This window comes from Perca flavescens, chromosome 1, assembly GCF_004354835.1.
Source record: "Perca flavescens isolate YP-PL-M2 chromosome 1, PFLA_1.0, whole genome shotgun sequence".
NCBI classification, from domain to species: Eukaryota; Metazoa; Chordata; class Actinopteri; order Perciformes; family Percidae; genus Perca; species Perca flavescens.
Genome location: NC_041331.1, coordinates 13,344,258 through 13,363,282, shown reverse-complemented (window position 1 = coordinate 13,363,282; position 19,025 = coordinate 13,344,258). Strand labels below are relative to the sequence as shown.

The following is a 19,025-nucleotide window of genomic DNA, read 5'->3' as shown; positions in this document are numbered from 1 at the left end:
GCAGTGTGTCTCCTGTTTAGGATTGGGCATCGAGAACCAGTTCCAACTTTGAATCGTTTTAAAAATTATGATTTCAGCGGAATCGTTTCTGTTTTGGAATTCCAAATTTAACATGCGCAAGTTTTGGTTTTCATAGCGGCCAGGAATTTGTTGTGTTGCTCCGTGGAGCACAGTAACCCCCAATTTCCACCGGCTGCGAAACGGCTGCGGATCCACTCCGGAACGGCGGAGTCAATAGGTTTCCATCAAAGTCAATGTGTGTATTTCCACTGACTGCGGAACGGCTGCGTTCCGACTCCGTCCCAGCTCCGGCGGTCCGCAGCCCTCTTCTATTTTTGCCGGACCCCAGAGAGCTCCGCAGCAATTCAGCACAGTGCGGGACAGGAAGTCAAGCACAGAAGCAAAATAAAACATCCGGTTCATTTTCAAAATGAAATACACCATGCTCACGGCGGATCATATTTCCCTGCACTACACCTTGAAATCACAGCACAGAGTCGTTTCACATCTACTCCTCTGGATGGAAACTAACTGTTGATTGTTTCGTGGTTCTACTCTACGTGAATTTGCGAGATCTTGCGGGTCCTCGGGATTTCAACTGTCAGTCATGGCCGCAGCCGTGCCGCAACAAATCTGGACCTGGTGGGTATTGAAGGACACGCAACGGAGCCGATCCGAAGCCGTTCCGCAGTTGGTGGAATTTCGGGGTAAGTGGCGCTCTAGTGTGGCTTTATTTTACGTTGAAGAAAACTCGGTAAACCCATAAATCACCACTGAATGAAAATAAAGCTCTCTTATTTGTGAAATAAGCACGTGACCCGTTTCAACTCCATCCCTCAAAGAATCGAAATCGAGAATCGATAAGAACCGGAATTGAAAGGAAGCATCGGAATTGGAATCGGAATTGCTAAAATCAAAACAATGCCCAACCCTACTCCTGTTCCAGATCACATTTCAGCAGGGTTTAGTTTCATCAGTTCCCCACATTGTTGTGCTATAAGACAATCTGTGGATTTTGAGATGCTGTCAGAGAACACCGCTCGCCGATTGATGAAACTCGTCACTGCTGGACATCTGCCTCTGTCACTCAAGCGTCCCCTCCTCCCTGTCTAATTTTGTGGGGTTGTAACATTATGTCATACACATTATTACAGCTACATTACAGCCTGATAGACCATTTTTATCCTGCTTTGATCAAATTAATCTGGATGGGTCTGAAACAATGAATGATGATATAACAATCTGGGCGCCGGCCACTTGTTCTTCCAAAAATCAATTGGTATTTGGCCAGAACAAACGCCTGCACAGAGAATCCAATGTGGGGTGACGAGACACTTCTAAGTTAACAGGGTTCTGAGGCAGCACTGCTGAGAAAGTTGTGTGTCAATTGTTGGTTTGCATTTTGAGACAAATGATAGTAAATGTTCTGAGAATGTAATTTATGTGTGTTTACAGCAGCATTATTCTGTGGTGCAGTTTTCAATAAGCCTTCAGGAAAACCTGAGCAAATACATTCTTACTTTCAGTTTAATTTACAGAATAAATTCTGTTAATTATGTTTTGTTGCAGTAGTAATTATTTTATTTATTGTTTTGTTGGCCACTACAATATTGACACATTACCATAAGCTTCTTACTGTATTGCTGCACTAGAGTTGCCTATTTACACATACAACAGATATGAAGCAACATTAGCATTTATTTATAGTCGTGTTTCTAGCCAAATAGAGAATGTAACAGGGTTTTTACTGCATAGAGAATGTTTTGGTGCCCCCCAAAGAGGTTATTAGCCAGCGCCAAAGGAAAATCATGGTTATAAAATAAATATAAATAAATATCAGATTTTTTTTTTAGCAGCCAGCCCCCCTCTCATCCACAGCCACTATATTTTACACATGCGACTGGCGCTGATATGACTGGATTTGAACGCTTCGCTGTGAAGCTAGCGCTAATGGGATCTCTGTGTCACGGTTACAATGTCCTGTTTGCAGAGGCTGTAGGCCTACTGGACACTCCCGGTGACCATGCTGCCCCGGGGGGCCTGCAGCGTCGCGAAAAGCCGCTGCTGACAGGGGCGGAGCTCTGCCGCTGCTTCGACTGCTGTCTGTCAGCGTTAGTCAGTATTCAATTGAGACAGTTGCATAACCTGTGAAAACGTCTACTCTGTGCGTATATATGTACAGAGAAAAAAATCTTAGGTATTCTTTTGAGGAACAATTAATTTGTTAATGATATGTAGCTATTTAATTGTTGTTTTCCCTGTCCTTACATTGTAATGATTGCATTTTCTTTCATCAGATCCCCACATTGGTACTAACTACAATAATGTCCAATTTCGTGTTTTGGTACAGTTGGTTTTAACACCAAATGCGAGCCGTACAGGAGTATGCATGAAATCGACAGTTGCAACCGCTTTAACGGCATTGCCTCCGTGAACAAGCTGTAGAGGCGGCCTGTCCCGCTTTGTCTCTCTGCTGGGCCCCATTCGCAGGTTACCAACTCATGCCCTGTTCATACTAATCAAATTAACTCAACTTTTTGGTCAAGTGTAGTTGAATACGAAAGCCCCCTTCCCTTACTGCATTATATGCCATTATATTTGGAATTGTTACCTACAACCAGAATTTTGTGTTTTCGTGACATAAATTAAGACGTTTTCACCATAAATGAATGGAGTCTTTGACTCTCAAAATTTCTTTCTTTTTTTTTTAAACCAATTACAATCATCTTGGGTGGCGCTAAACGGCGGACTATGCAAAGGTGCCTCTGCAAAATAGCCTCGGGAAGGAACTTGTTTTAGTGGAACACGTTCAAAGGTTGTTTTGGACGTGCAACATAAAACTCAGATTGGACAGGTAATCTAGCTAGCTGTCTGGATTCACCCTGCAGAGATCTGAGGAGCTAGAAAGAAAAGAAAGCAGAAAGTAACGGACATCCGGCCAAAATGAGTGTCATATGGTGGAATTTTCGGCGACACCTGAGCAATCCTGGAAATTAAATGTCAATATAGACTAGGGTTGGGTAAAATAAATGTTGAGTAGCTTCAAACTTCAGCAGTTCTTCTGCAGAAAAATGACCATATTTGCCTTCTCTGGCAAGATATGACACCTCTCCTAAATTATGGTATGTCCTGCACCGGAGAAAACTCTCTCAGACAGTGTCGAAGAAGCCTGAACACAGGTATGAGTTTGAAAGGGCAGACAATTTGGGGAGGGTAAAATTTTAACGGTTTGTGCAGCACCTCACCAAAGCATTTTAGGCATTCTGATTGTTCTGACAGTTCTAACTTATTTACATGTCACAGGAAACAAAATGTTTGCATTAATGTGTGCTATTTAAGCATTGGCACAATTTTTACAGTAGCTATTTATATATCACAGTAATGTGTGGCTATTTTTGTACCTAAGAAGCAAATTACTTTAAACATATTGTAAAAACAACAAGTGTACTCACTTATGATTTGGCAAATTGTGATGTATACAGTGAGCTAGTTTAGATTTAAGACTTTACATTTTAGATTTGAAATTGTCGCGGCCATGTTATCCAATCTGTTCGGCCACACTGGCTGCAATCAGGTGCAGAGCGACCGTGCCGGCCTGCGCGCCACAGCAATTGTTTTGCCGTCTCCACTATTTAGTCCGTTAGCCGCGAGCAAATGTGTCAAGCCTGGCGGGTAGCAAATTTATGAATCCCACTATGGCCACGCCAGGACCTGCCCTACGAAGCAGCTCGATTGGTTGGGGTTAGGCATTTGACCTTGAGTGGTTAAGGTTAGGATAGCCGATTGGTCAGGGGATAGGACATGTACAAATGGGGTTACATTACCTTGTGTACGCATTGACGCCTGGCCAATAAATGCTATTGAAGGGCAGGTTTTGGCGTGGCCATATACAGGAAGGCCACATTGCAGCCAGATGCTTTACAAAATAAAACAAATTTGAAAATACAACACCCAGGTTTTTTAGGATTTTGGGAACGAGAGCCGCTCTGTAGAGTGGAGAGTAGAAGAGCCGCTGTGTAACTGTCTGGTATGAACAGCCAGGCGCGCGATCAGGCACAAATCTACCCTTCACAGCTATTTGCGGCGCTTCAGCATACGGTGTGTTTCTGGTATTAGGGTTGATCATTGTAATTCATTAGAGGATCATCCTCAGCAGTATGGTGTTTTGGAATGACATGCAGCAAAGGGCCGCCGGGTGGAGTCGAACCTGTATTTTGTCAAAACCTACACTGTAACAAAATTTCCTGTTAAATTACAGTAAACTACTGGCAACTAGTTGCCAGCTTGAAACTGTTATTCTACAGTGTACCTACTGTGATCTACAACAACAGTTTAGTACTCTAAAAATATTACAGTACTGTACTGTATGGAAAATAAACATTACAGTATTACACTGTCAGCTCCTTGGTTACAATTATACAATTAAGTTATTTTGCAGTTCCTACAGTATTCTCCATTAACAACTTATTACTGTAAAACTGTAGAATGTGATCTTCACAGTGATATAAACTAATGATTTAAAAGTTTTACATTTAAAAATTAAAAACCCTGAAATAATAATAATAATAATAATAATAATAATAAATTAAAATAACTGGGTTATTTCAACCCAGAAAATTGGGTTATTCTTTTTGACCCAACTTCTGGGTTAAATACTTGACCCCAAATCTTGGGTTAAAATAACCCAACAGTGTAGTTAATATAACCCAAACTTCTGGGTTAAATACCTGACCCAAATGTTTGGTTAAAATTGGTCAAAAGAACAACTCCATTTTCTGGGTTGAAATAACCCAGAAATTAGTTGGTCCCTTTTTAACCCAGGACTTGGGTAAAAAATAACCTAACTTGGGTTACTATGCCAGTATGCCTTATTTCAGAAAATAAAATGTTGTTTTACATTACATTACACACTTTAAGCACTTTTACATTTGTATTGCATTAAATTAAATTAAAATCTATATAAAAAAACACACACACTTCCCAGTGGGCATTTGATGTCAATTTAACATCAATATGACATCAAACATTGACGTCAAAATGTATTGACATATTTTGATATAATTTCAATGTCAAGCATCACTCAATTTCAACCTAAATGTACAATGACTGACAACATACACATAGATATATGTGCAAATTATTTAATTTATGTAAAACTTAGACATTAGAACGTACATCATGTATCATGTATTGAAGTGGTTTCAAAATGTATCAACGTACAAAATCTCAATTCCTATAGGGCATGGCTAATGTACATAATGTTGTTTGTTTTTCTCCCATAGAAAACATTTAATTTTTTTGTGTGCATTACTGTATTTGATTAATATCACTATGCATCTTATCAAAATGCTATGTGTACCTTTTGGTCTGGGTTACACAAGGATGGCAATATCCCGACCCGTTATAAATGGTCCTGAAATGTCGGTAAGAACTAGGGATGCACCGAAATGAAAATTCTTGGCCGAAACCGAAAAAGAGGAAACCAAGACCGAAAGGGGGGCATCCTTACTAGATGCCCGAACCACCTCAACTGGCTCCTTTCGACGCAAAGGAGCAGCTGCTCTACTCCGAGCTCCTCACGGATGACTGAGCTTCTCACCCTATCTCTAAGGGAGACGCCAGCCACCCTCCTGAGGAAACCCATTTCGGCCGCTTGTACCCTGGATCTCGTTCTTTCGTTCATGACCCAGCCTTCATGACCATAGGTGAGGGTAGGAATGAAAACTGACCGGTAGATCGAGAGCTTTGCCTTCTGGCTCAGCTCTCTTTTCGTCACAATGGTGCGATAAATTGAATGTAATACCGCACCTGCTGCGCCGATTCTCCGACCAATCTCCCACTCCATTATCCCCTCACTCGCAAACAAAACCCCAAGGTACTTAAACTCCTTCACTTGGGGTAAGGACTCATTCCCTACCTGGAGTAGGCACTCCATCGGTTTCCTGCTGAGAACCATGGCCTCAGATTTAGAGGTGCTGATCCTCATCCCAACCGCTTCACACTCGGCTGCGAACCGATCCAGTGAGTGCTGAAGGTCGCAGGCCGATGATGCCATCAGGACCACATCATCTGCAAAGAGCAGCAATGAGATCCCCAGCCCACCGAACTGCAACCCCTCCCCACCCCGACTACGCCTTGATATCCTGTCCATAAATATTAGACAAAGCGCAGCCCTGGCGGAGGCCAACCCTCACCTGAAACGAGTCAGACTTACTGCCGATAACCCGAACACAGCTCTCGCTTTGGTCATACAGAGATTGGATGGCCCTAAGAAGAGACCCCCTCACCCCATACTCCCGCAGCACCCCCCACAGTATCTCCCGGGGGACCCGGTCATACGCCCTTTCCAGATCCACAAAACACATGTAGCCCGGTTGGGCATACTCCCAGGCTCCCTCCAGGATCCTTGCGAGAGTAAAGAGCTGGTCCGTTGTTCCACGACCAGAACGGAATCCGCATTGTTCCTCTTCAATCTGAGGTTCGACTATCGGCCGAACCCTCTATTCCAGCACCATAGAGTAGACTTTACCAGGGAGGCTGAGAAGTGTGATACCCCTGTAATTGGCACACACCCTCAGGTGTGTACTAACTTTACTAAAATCAAGGCATTGCAATTGTATAAATAAATATTAAAGTTTAATTAAAAAAATATCTAGCAGAAATATGGCTACAATCTGATAGTCACATACAGTATATAGTAGCCTAAGAACAGAATAGCTTACCTATTATTATTATTGTTATTATTATTATTATTATTATTTGAGGCACTTTCTTGCAGGATTTCACTGAACATCAGACAACGAGGGTGCATGCCCCTCATCTGGTGCAGAGAGACAAGTCTTTTTTTCGGCGCTCTGATCTCCTGCGCTGGGCGCTGCTCCGTCCGCGCTCCGTTTCCGTCTCCACGCGGGTTCTCCGGGTTCTTCAGTTACTCTTCATAAGCTAGCTAGCTAGCTAGTTAAGTTATGTTAGCTAATGGAACGTAAGAGAGTTTATTCTAGAAGCACTGTTTGAACAAGCACATTTTCTGCAACAAACTACCAGTAAGATGAAAATGCTTACCTTGCCTCCCTGCCCCAGGAACCAAAGTGTCGTTTAGAGGTAAAAATAAGCTGGTCCGATGTCAAGACAACTCACAGAGAGGGTTACGCAAGTTGAAGGTGCTCTCGTTTTTTATTCCTGTGTGAAGATCTAGCGGGCGGGGTGCCAGATAGAGCACACTCCTCAATGTGTTTCTGTCTCCGCCCGCCATAGTCCTTTGCCGGTATCTATTTGCAACGCATATCGTGTTGGATTTATATTTTATAACGTTAGGGGAGAGCCGGAATGATTGAAACGCGGGACAGATAAAACATTCCAGTTTTCTCCGAGTGCAATGATGATAGATAGACTTCCTTAGGTCAAAACATAGAGCATGTTAACCTCCTACTATCAGCCAAATATCTCCCTGTTATTTCCTTTTATCACGGAGTTACAGATGATAAACGAGTTTTGATGGTCGAAAGTAAACTTCATTAGCGGTTACATTTTTTCGATTATTAATGAGTGTTTTTCATTTAAAGGTTTGACTACGTGCTTATTCAGTAGACCATTAAGTGTTCTCCACAATCCCAGACTTTCACATTGCATGCTTGTTTACATGCAAAGCAAAACAGGTTATAATGGCATATGTCGATGTCGTGGACGGTTGAAACAGCTGTTTCAACTGTCCCCGACCTGACTGTAACTCCATGTATATGAAGTAATTGCACAAATGTCTGTGTTTATACAATAATTTAAGGAGGGGAGACATCGAAACGCAGTTTTAGAAAGATGAAAATATATTTGGGCCCAACCAGGTAGGGGGTCGAGTTTTCCCATGTTATCCTATGGAGACTGACTGTGGGCACTTATTTGGATGTGCAGTGACCTAACCCACGTAAAAACCTAGTGAAATGACATTTTCCACAATAGAAATATGATATAAATGGGAAAACGTACTGTTTTAGCTATAAATCACCCACAGTGCATGATATTTCAAAAACCGCTTCATACACGCTTCAAGGTGACGGCAATTAGTGGTTAACAGATATTCACCAAGACGTATAGCCCATCAACAATCTATCTAAAATAACACCTTTTGGGAGTAGCATTCATGATATGTAGTAAAATATTTAAGTTATGGGAAGTTTATATAGCTTAAACTGTATGTTTCATCCGTCCCCCTATGCTGTTTCATGCGTCCCGACCAGGAGGGACGCATGAAACATTGCGCACACCCCACTTTTGCTGTAATAATTCCTAAATGGTTTTGTTCAAAGCTGAAAATGCAACTCTATTTGACAAAGGACAGGTGTAGGTTGCTAGTGACAAAATATTATTTTTCAGTGTGATACGATCGCTTTGTAAATTACGTTTAATTAAAGTGTTTCAACTGTCCCGGCTCTCCCCTACTTGAATAAAACGAACCTAAAATCGTTAGAATGTTTTTAAACTAAGCTAAACTTATACACATATGATATGATCTGATGTAATGATTTTTTACGTCTTTTATGTCACGTTTTTTACTCTTTCCATACCATGTAATGACTTGTGTGTGGGAAAAATACATTGTAGAGAGAGAGAGAGAGAGAGAGAGAGAGAAAGCCAACCCTACTGAGAATGAGGACATACAACCCTATAACCCAGAACATGGGTTACTCTTTGAAAAATAACCCAGAAACCCAAACAATCCAGGCATTGGGTCAAAATATTAGCGCTATAACCCAGAAAATGGTTACTCTCTGAAAAAAATAACCCATAATTTAACCCAACACAAATAACCCAGAAACTGGGTTGAAAAAATAACCCAGGAGTTTTTAGTGTGCAAGATTATAGGTAGCTTGCTGTAAAAAATAAATAAATACTGCTTTTTCCCGTAAGATTTTACAGCAGCTTGCCGTTAATATTTTGTTCCTCAAAGACATTAGCATTTACAGTATTTAACTGTATTAATGGAAAACGGTACACTACTTTGCAAAATATCCAGTATTTTTACAGTAATTTGTCACAGTGTAATCTTATCTAATCTAAGATTTAGGATAAAGGTAAAGGGTAGGCATCAGAACATCTTGATTTCGGCACAAAATTGTAATAACAGCAAGTCCAGCAGTTTGTTTACTTTTATTTCTTCTTTCTTTTTCATATGAAAGAATATGCCAGCACAGTGCACTGGTCCACTGTGTTCACTTTCCAGATGCACAGTTTTTGCCCTCAAAGCTGTCGTGCATGTCTGTAAAAATAAACGTGGGGTGGAAAAAGCTACAGTGCTGAGGCTGCCAAAGAAACTCGATGAATGAAAGAAGAAGGGTTGCTCAGTGTCGGTCAGGTGTTGGAATGAACCGCCTGTGTTGGAGTAGTCGGAGTGACATCATTAAGTGCATGAGTCAGAAGGCCCGAACTGTGAATGCTGGCTTTGAGACACCAACAGCCATTCAGCCAGACAGCTGGAGGTGGCTTTGCGATGGTGTTGTGGGGAATTGTCCATCCTCAATGCGCGACACTTGGGTGGACTCTGACGGATAAATGAGCGGACGTGATTAACAGCTTGTCATGCTGATTCTGGGGCATGTGGGACTCCGTTGGCGCCTCCAAGACGACTCGCTGCACAGCAGGATTTTTCAGCAAAATGTACAGTACTTGGATGTGACATGTGTCGGCTTCGGAGAATAATCTCACATTTCGAATATGACGGAATCATAGGGAAACCAATTGTTTTACTTGACCACAAACGCATACAGGCTATGTCGGGCAAGCAAGTGTGCAACTTTTGACCCTTATAGCAACTTCAAATGCAGAGATAATCTTTAACCTGTTTTTCCTGCAGTAGATTCTCACTTTGTGTTCTTTTGTATCAGAATATTTATAGTTTTTGTTAAGGACTTCATTAATTCAGATTTCATTAAACATTTAGCTATACTTCAGGCTTTAACATCATCATCTCTCATTCAACGCAGTTAATGGACCGTGTGCATATTAGCTGTCAGCTGTCTGACTGGTTATGCTATTTTTCTTACCTTGCTCTGTAAGTGTTAAAAATGATTGGCTGTCTTTCTAAACACGCAACCAGATAAAACAAAACCATACTCAGGTGCTAAACTGAGCAAAGTTCATTCAAATGTTGTTGTTTATATAAGCTATTTAAATCATTTTTATAGCATTTGGAGTGGTTTGTGAGCATTTGGAAAAGGAGCAGCAGTGCACTCACGTGTCTACAGATGTTGCTAAATGAGGTTGCACCACAAACCATTTTTTTTTTCAAACTAGAACTCACCAATATGTGTGTGTGAAACTGATAGTTTTTCATCTGTTCTTCATCATTATTGCCATATGCTTTGAATTAACCCAAGTTTGAAATGGCGTATCACAGTGTATTTTTAAATCCACCAGTGTGTTATACCGGAAATGCTGCATTTCAATGTGTGTTTGAAATGTTTGATTAAAGCTGACGTATGACTTGCTTTAAAAACATTGGTGACTGTTTGATCATCTTGTATGTGTGTTGTTTAACCCCAAACTAAGCATTTTAATAGGTATTCTTTGTTGAATGGCGGTACAAATGAAGACATCCACCATAGATATAAAACAGTAGATGCAACATTACGTCATAACTAATGGGATAACCGTCGGCCATCTGACCTGGTTATTGTTTACAATCACCACCTATGGGCCGCAACTTTATTGTCATCTGTTCAGCACCTATTGCTTTACCAAAAGGACCTAAGAGACCAGGGAGGCTGGCATCACTTCCCACACGTCAGTAGAGTAGATAAGAGCTATACATTTTTTATATATATATATATATATATATATATATATATATATATATATATATATATATATAGGTCAACTAAAGGCAGTTACACACCAACCAGACGGCCAACCGTCGGCAGAAAAGCCAGTCGGACTGATCAGTCCCGAGTTGGTCCAAAAAGTGCCTCAGAACACACTGAAGAGACAAGATGTAATACGTCTCCATAACAGCAGGCGGCGGTAATCTGTATTGTTGGCCAAAAAATGAAAACCAGCAGCTGATTGGACGAACGCGTCACATGGGTTTGTTTTCTCCAGAAATTCAAAGCCAGACTGTCATGGCGGCTTGTTCAACATACAATCTCATATTGTACTAAAATAGTTCTCTGAAACATGTTTGAAACATGCCATGCAGTTGCTGAATCTGTCTTCATTTCAGATCAACAAAGGTCAGTTTAAAAGATTTTCGTCAGATTTTGAGAGACTCTAATCACACTCATTCCGCTCCCCATTTCCTTGTGAGTCCTGACTGCCCTGTCTCCGACTGAACATGTCAAGTCGGCCAAAATGAAGGCCGACAGCCCCTCGGATGGACAATGGCGCGGAACACACCGAACAGACTGTCCAACGGCCGATTATCGGCCCGGTGTGTAGCTTCCTTTAAACTATAAAAAAGGTCAGTGAACTGCGTAACTTTACCATTAGCTGCCAATGGAGCAGCTGGTCAAAGTTATTGCTGATTTCTCTCAACAGCAATGCTCTGTTATTTATAACCAGCAAACATTGTTACGCTAACTTAGCTCAAAGTAATGTTTAGTAACGTTATAACAAAGTTATTATTATTACCCTAACATTTGACCGCTAAGCTGTTGATTCCATGCTAATCAAGTGTAAACATTTGTTTAAAGGAGAAGTGCTCTACTTCGGTCAGTGTAACACTTGGACATTTGGAAAAACAGAGAAATGGGTTCCAATATCCAATTTTTTATTTTTTTCTGCCTTGACAAATTAAAAAATTGGATCTTTAAACTGTTTTTCCAATTTTCTGTTTTTATTCAGAGAATCAGAAATTTAGAACAGAATATCATTGCAGTATTGAATAATTGGAGCTCAGACGCAATTTTGTAATTTTCTCAATTTCTGATCCTCTGAATAAAAAACAGAAAATTGGAAAAACAGGTTAAAGATCCAATTTTTTAATTTGTCAAGGTGGAAATAAATGAAAAATTAGATATTTGAACCCATTTTCCAAATGTCCGTTTGTGCTTAGAAAATTGAACTGATAAGCGTTCAATCCTAACACTGACCTACTTCAATCCTAAATCCCATTTCACTCAAGAAGACAAATCCAGCAAGCTACGTTACAATCTACACTAAAAGTGAAGCCCAGGCAAATCAACACAACAGTAATATTAACTACATCCTGACAGCAACATGGGACACTAACAACCACACAATCAACCCGAGGCAACGCATTCTCATGAACAGGTTCGTATGATATCGTACGAAAAACTAGCACACTAAAACTAGACGACCGCCGGCTGGTCACGTGACACCGGCTACAGAGCTCCATGAAACAGAGCAGCAGTTGCTGTTTAAGCCGCTACAGAGCTTTGTGATGCCGGCTACAGACCTCCGTCACAGCTCGTCGTATCAGCTACAGTTAGTAGATGTGTTTAGGTGCTACAGAGCTCTGCGACACCAGCTACAGTGCTCCGCATGGTGCTTCGTCAGGTCAGCGATAGTAGGTGGTTCAGTTATCCGAGAATACACTGTAAAAAGCAACCTATAGAATCTACTCAATAAATGTGAGGTAACAATTTGCACTCAGTCTGTTTGGGTAGATTTCACCACATGTTTTGAGTGAAGCATATCTACATTTAACAGCTATAATACACTAAAAGAAATTAAGTAAAGTCTACCTAATATTTCTCAATACATTACACAACTGATTACTTATAAAAAGTAAGTAACATTACCTCTTGATTGTAAGCACTTAATACTTAATAATTGTTATTAATAATTGAACAATATGAGTAATTAATCATTACTTATTCAGGGAAGGTAAACTTTACTTTAAAAAAATTATTGTCAGACACAGGAGACAATTGATCATGTAAATTTCTTTTAATCAATGAAATGTTCAAAAAAAAAAAAAAAAAAAGGACAGGAGGAGGTACAAAAGAACCCTCTCCACTCTGCATATTCAACTGAAACAAGTTTCTTAAACCCTTCATATGTAGATTCCAGTTTGTTTGTTATACCAAACATAAACATCTTACATTTTTTTATATGTTTGAGGAACATATGCAGATATTTGCAAAGCCTTATGGGATTGTTGAAGATAACCAGTCAGTCTGTGCCTGAACAAAAAAACAGCATTTTCCACATCTCAACACCGTGTCCCTTTGGTTAAATAAATTAACAGCCTAGTACCAGTCAGAAACACACTGACTTCAGTCCTTGCTCAACCAATATGTATCTTTTGAATAACATTGATCCATGAGATGATATGCATTATTTGAATGTAGTGAATTTCAATGTGGCACTGCTCTTTGGGAGATGAAATTGTCTGACTGCATTGTACAGTGAGCATTCTTCAGCACCAACAGTAAGTTCCCAGGAAGCAGTCAGTCTGTGCCTGAACACGGTGACAAACAGTTCATCATTAGCTTACTTTTGAGGCTCTGGACCTTCTTGAGCAGCTTTGCTCTGTCAAGCACCAAAAGAGTTTCTGAAATACTTTAAGTTTACTCAAGCTTCTTGGAATACTCAAGTTTGAGAGCGTAGATCAATCCCATCAACAGCACACATGCCTTGGTTCGGTTTCCACACACGTTCAGCACTTTGTTTCCCTCCATCGCAATCAACACATCTGCTGTATGCTCCTTGGCTGCAGGATTATGGATCACAAGCACCTTCATGGTTTAGTCCATGTTGTCCTCCTTTTCATCCTCCATGTTAAAAAAAGAAACAAAAATATGCACTTTTAAGTTAAGGACAATAACAAGATACTATCCCAATACATTTATTGATCATGTTTTCTTGGTTAAGCCAAATCAACCCAAGTAGAGTTTGTTTTTAATAATCAGCACTTCAATACAATTCAGTGACAAAAACTGTGACTTTATTGCCTATTTCTCACCTCAAATGTTTTTAAAACCCTATTTTAGTAACTGATTAGCAGTAATGTGAGAAAGTTTGCATAAAGTATGTTGGTTTAAAAACCTGCATTATTAATATAACCAAGTTACATTATGATTGTAATTGTGGATAGACCTCCTGCCTCATTACAAACTAAACTGACATTAGAAGGGGTGGCATGTCTGTCCCATAATGGTGGCTGTGCCAAGTATCTGCAGTTTCTATGTAATATATATATATATATATATATATATATATATATATATATATATATATATATTTGTGTGTGATTGGTATCGGAAATTAAACCATTGTATCAGGGCAACCCTATGTGTAACCATGTGATACCTTGAATTGATCGATCATTTAATAACATACCTAGCAATCTTGGATGAGATCTTCTTGATGTTCCCCAAGGTACTCAATGAGGCGACAAACAACTGCATCCCTTTTTCTCTCTCGACACATTGGGACTGTGAATAGATGCATTTAGTGAATAACTTATTTCTACAAATTCTTTACACTTATATTATATATATATATATATATATATATATATATATATATATATATATATATATATATATATACATACATCTCATTTACTGTGTATTGTAGTTAGCGTATGCGTGTAACAGAGATTGACTGGTTGTTGCACTGCCCTCACGGTTGAGTTCACCCTTTTTTATCCACCCCCAGCTATCTCAATTGTATTGTATATTAAATAACAAATGTATTTGGTAAGATAAAAGCTGAGGAAGCCTAACTTTATGTAGCTAAGGTTGGCCTAAAATATATTTTCTCAAAAGTAGGTAATGTTGAAGCTTATCAATACTATTAGGTAACCTTACTGTATCTATCCGGCTACCTGGCTAACTTAGCTAGCTAACGTTAGCTAACATTACAGGTAATGTTACCTAACAGTTAGCTTACATTTGGAGCCTACATGGTTCAGCCGTGAAACTAAGCAATAACGTTACATTGTGACACTGTCAAATGCCACGACAGGTAACGTTAGCTAGTTTGAAGTAACGTAACTAACATCTCTTCCAACAATCTCCACATTGCTACGTTTTAGTAACATTAGAAGCTAACGTTAGCCTTTCAACTCTGGCATTAGCTAGCTAGCTGGCACTCGGTAGCTTGCTAACTTTTAATGACAGACTGCCATTGAGTAACTTGTTAACAGCCTAGAGAAGCAAGCCGAATATACAATCTAAACCAACCATTAAATAAGTTTATTACACACGGCAACCTGATAAAAAGGAATCTTACCTTAGCTAAACCGAACAGCTTGACTCCAGTGTCCCGCCAGTGAAACGATAGATCTTGGCCAAGAACCAGCACTGACGCATGTTCACTTTGAACTGCAGACTTATCATTTTGGGGTAGATTTTGTTATATTTGTTTAGGCTGCAAATGTTATTGTTATAAAATATGTAATGTAGGTAGAATTTACCCATTATTGTATATATGCTTACTGACTAATATATTTGCAGTAAAATTTAAACAATTTGCATGTGTTGTATTTACTACCCTCCAAAATCAGTTTTTACAGTGTAGGTGACTGTGAGCCGGGTACAGAGCACCGCAAGCTGCCGGTCGTGGTGCTCCGTCAGGTCAGCGGTGGTTCAGTTACCTGAGAATGGGTGACTGTGAGACGGGTACAGAGAACCGCGAGCTGCCGGTCGTTTTGGCGGATTAAAAGACTCCCAAAGAACACGCATTTCGTGTTGTGTGTGTTAACGGCACCACCCCTACCACCTCCATACGCTTCCAGCCGCGTTCTTACAGCAACACCAAAAAAACGTGGAGATCATACGAATTACAGTGCTTATTTTTTCGTGGCTTTTAGAACGTATGGTCCACGAGAACAGGCTGACCGAGGGTCACACATCACATTAGCTAACCCAAAATTAGCCCCCTTCTGCAATCAGTCAGGTTCCAAATACAGCAAGTCTAAAACTTGACCCAGGTTAAATGGCCGCCATGTGGTTCCATCCTGGAATGGCAAGTCAGAATTACGTGTCATACAGTATCTAGTGTTTTATATCTATGACATCCACCCTGCATCATAAAGAAAGGGTTGGACATTTTCTTTGGGACTTTCTACCAGCAGGGTCTGTGTCGGTTGTTATTTTAGGAGCTTTGGTTACCGTGTCACGCACATAGAGGTCCTAGAGCCAAAAGACAGAGAAAAAATCAAAATGCTACACATGGAGGCAGCAACCCGCAGGTGATCCCAATATCATCCGACCCACTGTCACTATACACTAGTTTGCCCTCTCTGGTTTGTCTGTTTGTTCAAAACAGCAAACGAATGCTGTTATTGTTGTAGTTGGGGGAAGAAAGAACAGGGACTTAGTCACGCTGCAGAAAAAGTACCTAAAGGGAATCCACTTCATCCAGCAGGCAGCTCAGCTTCAGTGTATTAAGAGATGAGGAGGATGAGTATGTTTTGATGGGCTTTCACAGTAAATTCCCTTAGTTCTCTTCCTTAAAAAATATAGTCAAAATATTTTTCATTTTTGAGATCTAACTCTCTGGTAAGCCTTTCCAGCTTTCTGGCAGAGATCTGGCACTTCAGTATGTTACAGAGAGCTGGGGTGAAACTGTAACTTCTGAGTTCTGTTCCAGAAGTAAGAAAATCTCATTCAAAATGGTACTGAAATTGATAGACAGACAGGCGGAAAAACAAGTCCCAGCCTGCCTCTCTTCATCCTGGCGCCTGGCCTGAGTTACAATCTAACGTTATAACGAGATATGGCAAAGTTTGGCAAGTCACCTGAAAACTGTAAGTAACAACTTAGTACATACAGTATGATTGCCAGGCCTATAAATTATAGCCTATGTATATATTTAATGTCCAATTTATTGATGTGATTATCCAATCCATACATACTCCGTTTACCGTAAACGTCTGTCAGCAGCAGCAGAGTACCTGGCTAACCTGCCTGCCAGGCTGACTGACAGACAGCAGTAGTTAACTAAAATAGTTTTCATGTTGGCTCCATGGAAAGAAATTGAAGAAATCAACAGAAGAAATCCTCACTCACCAAAGCTTTGAAGCCCCAAAAGTCTTGGGACCGAGATTACAATTAGTTTTAGTATGAGTTATCTCTTCACAATATAAAGTGTCTTAATCTGCAAATTAATGAGATGAGAAAAAGCATAAAGCACCCTTATATGGACATATGCAGGCAAAGTATCACTACTTATTAACTAAAGTACTTGAGCGTTTCTTACTTCCCACCTTTTCTGACAAGGCCCTTACTGAAATGCTTCTATTTCACATTGATTTCTTTCATTTTTACTCCAATCACCATTCTAGATGTTTTTACCATTTTGAAAATTTGAATACAACATTACCAAATGGTGGACATTAGCAGAGTTGTTTTGCTCTGACGATTCTTGTCGAGCATCCCGGTGCTGGACAGCGAGCCGGCCAGCATCATATTGAGCAGAGGAGGCAGGTCCATTCATCACTGGCTGGTGCAATTCGCTCAGCAAATGATACATTGGCAGCTGACAGATGTGGGTCATTTTTTATCAGCCAGAATGATAATTGTGTCTGTGCCACCAGGAATCTGATGTTGGAGGACTAAAAACAGCCTCCAAAGGTGCTGAGGTTCCCCCAAAAACAAAGTCACAGCTTATATATAGTTACTGAGGAGCCTTTTCCCTGCTCATATCTCTTAGCAATAGGCCTTTTCCGACATTTTGACATATAGTAGGAAAGACACAGGTGTTGCTAACATTAACAATGGCTCTGTTCTTGGCTCATGTCCTACTATGACATGGCTATGACTATGATAGCTGTGAAAAAGGCCTATTAGTAAATAACTGACAAAAAACACACTAGGTGTTAGGCATTGCAAAGAAAAATAGGTAATACTCATGAAGCAAATTCAAAACGTCAAGAAGATATGATGATCTTTCTCTTGAGTGCTTTTTGTAAAAAGTGAGTGAGTTATTTCAGTGAAAGAGTGTTCAATTTGGCTCATTTTGTTGCTTATTCAAACCATGTTTTCTGCCTTTTTATTCTGTCCATCAAGAAGGACACGCTTTCATAATGTGTGGTGAGCTTCAGTGATTTGGATGACAACAATGACATCAGATGCAACAGAGCTGGCAGCAGCACTGCTGGATTTCTGGGTTAGGTTTTAGTACTGGGCTGCTGGCTTACTGTTCTGTTTGTTTTAGTTATCTCTCACAAATTTACAAAATATTTTGCTTGTTTTTATGCATTGGAGATCCACTCCAACTGTGATCCACTGATGAAACAGAGCAGCAGATTACTCTAAAGGCACAGTGCAAGATTTCAGTGAAAATGCTTTGTTGCCTCAGCAAAAAGGATGTTGATGTTGACCTCTATGTTGACCTGTATGTTAAAGTTGTCACTGTATTTGTACTATGTTCTGCTGGATGAAATGATGTCAACTTTGTGTGGGAAAGCCAGGCCGCTGTGGACCCGTTCAAACACAAACTCAAAGCCTATTAGTGACATCGCATTTTCCCCATTGACAAGTTTTGGCTTTTGTTAACTGCAACTAATTCATCTTTTGTGTTCAGGGCAGGCTAAAGACACACAAAGTACACACCATACACAACGCACGCTGACAGATTATCCCTCATTTCAACAGGATGACAACTGTCTCTACAAAAAAATACTCTCAAAAACAAAGCGACAAATACCCCCCCAAATGCCCTTGCTGAGGGATTTGATCGGAAAATGTGCAGTTTTTCACGTCTTACTGTATTCAGCTCCAGGCAAGTGGTACTGTATTAGCCTTGTTTTCAGTAAGAACAAATGAAGAGGAGAACAAACAAAAAAAGAAACTGGTTCATCTGTGTGCAAATCAACCAGCACCCTTTGCAAAGCTGATGAAACATCCAAAATACAATGCCCTCTTTTCATGTTCAGCCCAACCTCAGTACACAAAGGTCTGTGAGGTGTAGCGCAACTCCGTCTGGACTATTTACTGGGCAGCTTCATGACAGAAATCACTAAGTCTGCTTAGGGGGGTAGAGAAGGTTCTTTAGATGCAGAGGAATGTAAGGGTGGACTTAGATATGACACATAATGACACAGACTTGAAACTCTACATTCT

At 40.2% G+C, this 19,025-nt stretch overlaps 1 long non-coding RNA gene across 1 annotated transcript; it reads right to left on the bottom strand.

Moving 5' to 3' along the window:
- Window positions 1-13,531: 13,531 nt before the first annotated feature.
- LOC114560431 (uncharacterized) lies at window positions 13,532-15,270 on the bottom strand. Its single transcript, XR_003693186.1, has 3 exons — window positions 15,190-15,270; window positions 14,293-14,387; window positions 13,532-13,724 (listed from the first exon to the last, which is right to left on the bottom strand). It is a non-coding gene; the product is annotated as an uncharacterized LOC114560431 (long non-coding RNA).
- Between the last annotated feature and the right edge of the window lie 3,755 nt (window positions 15,271-19,025).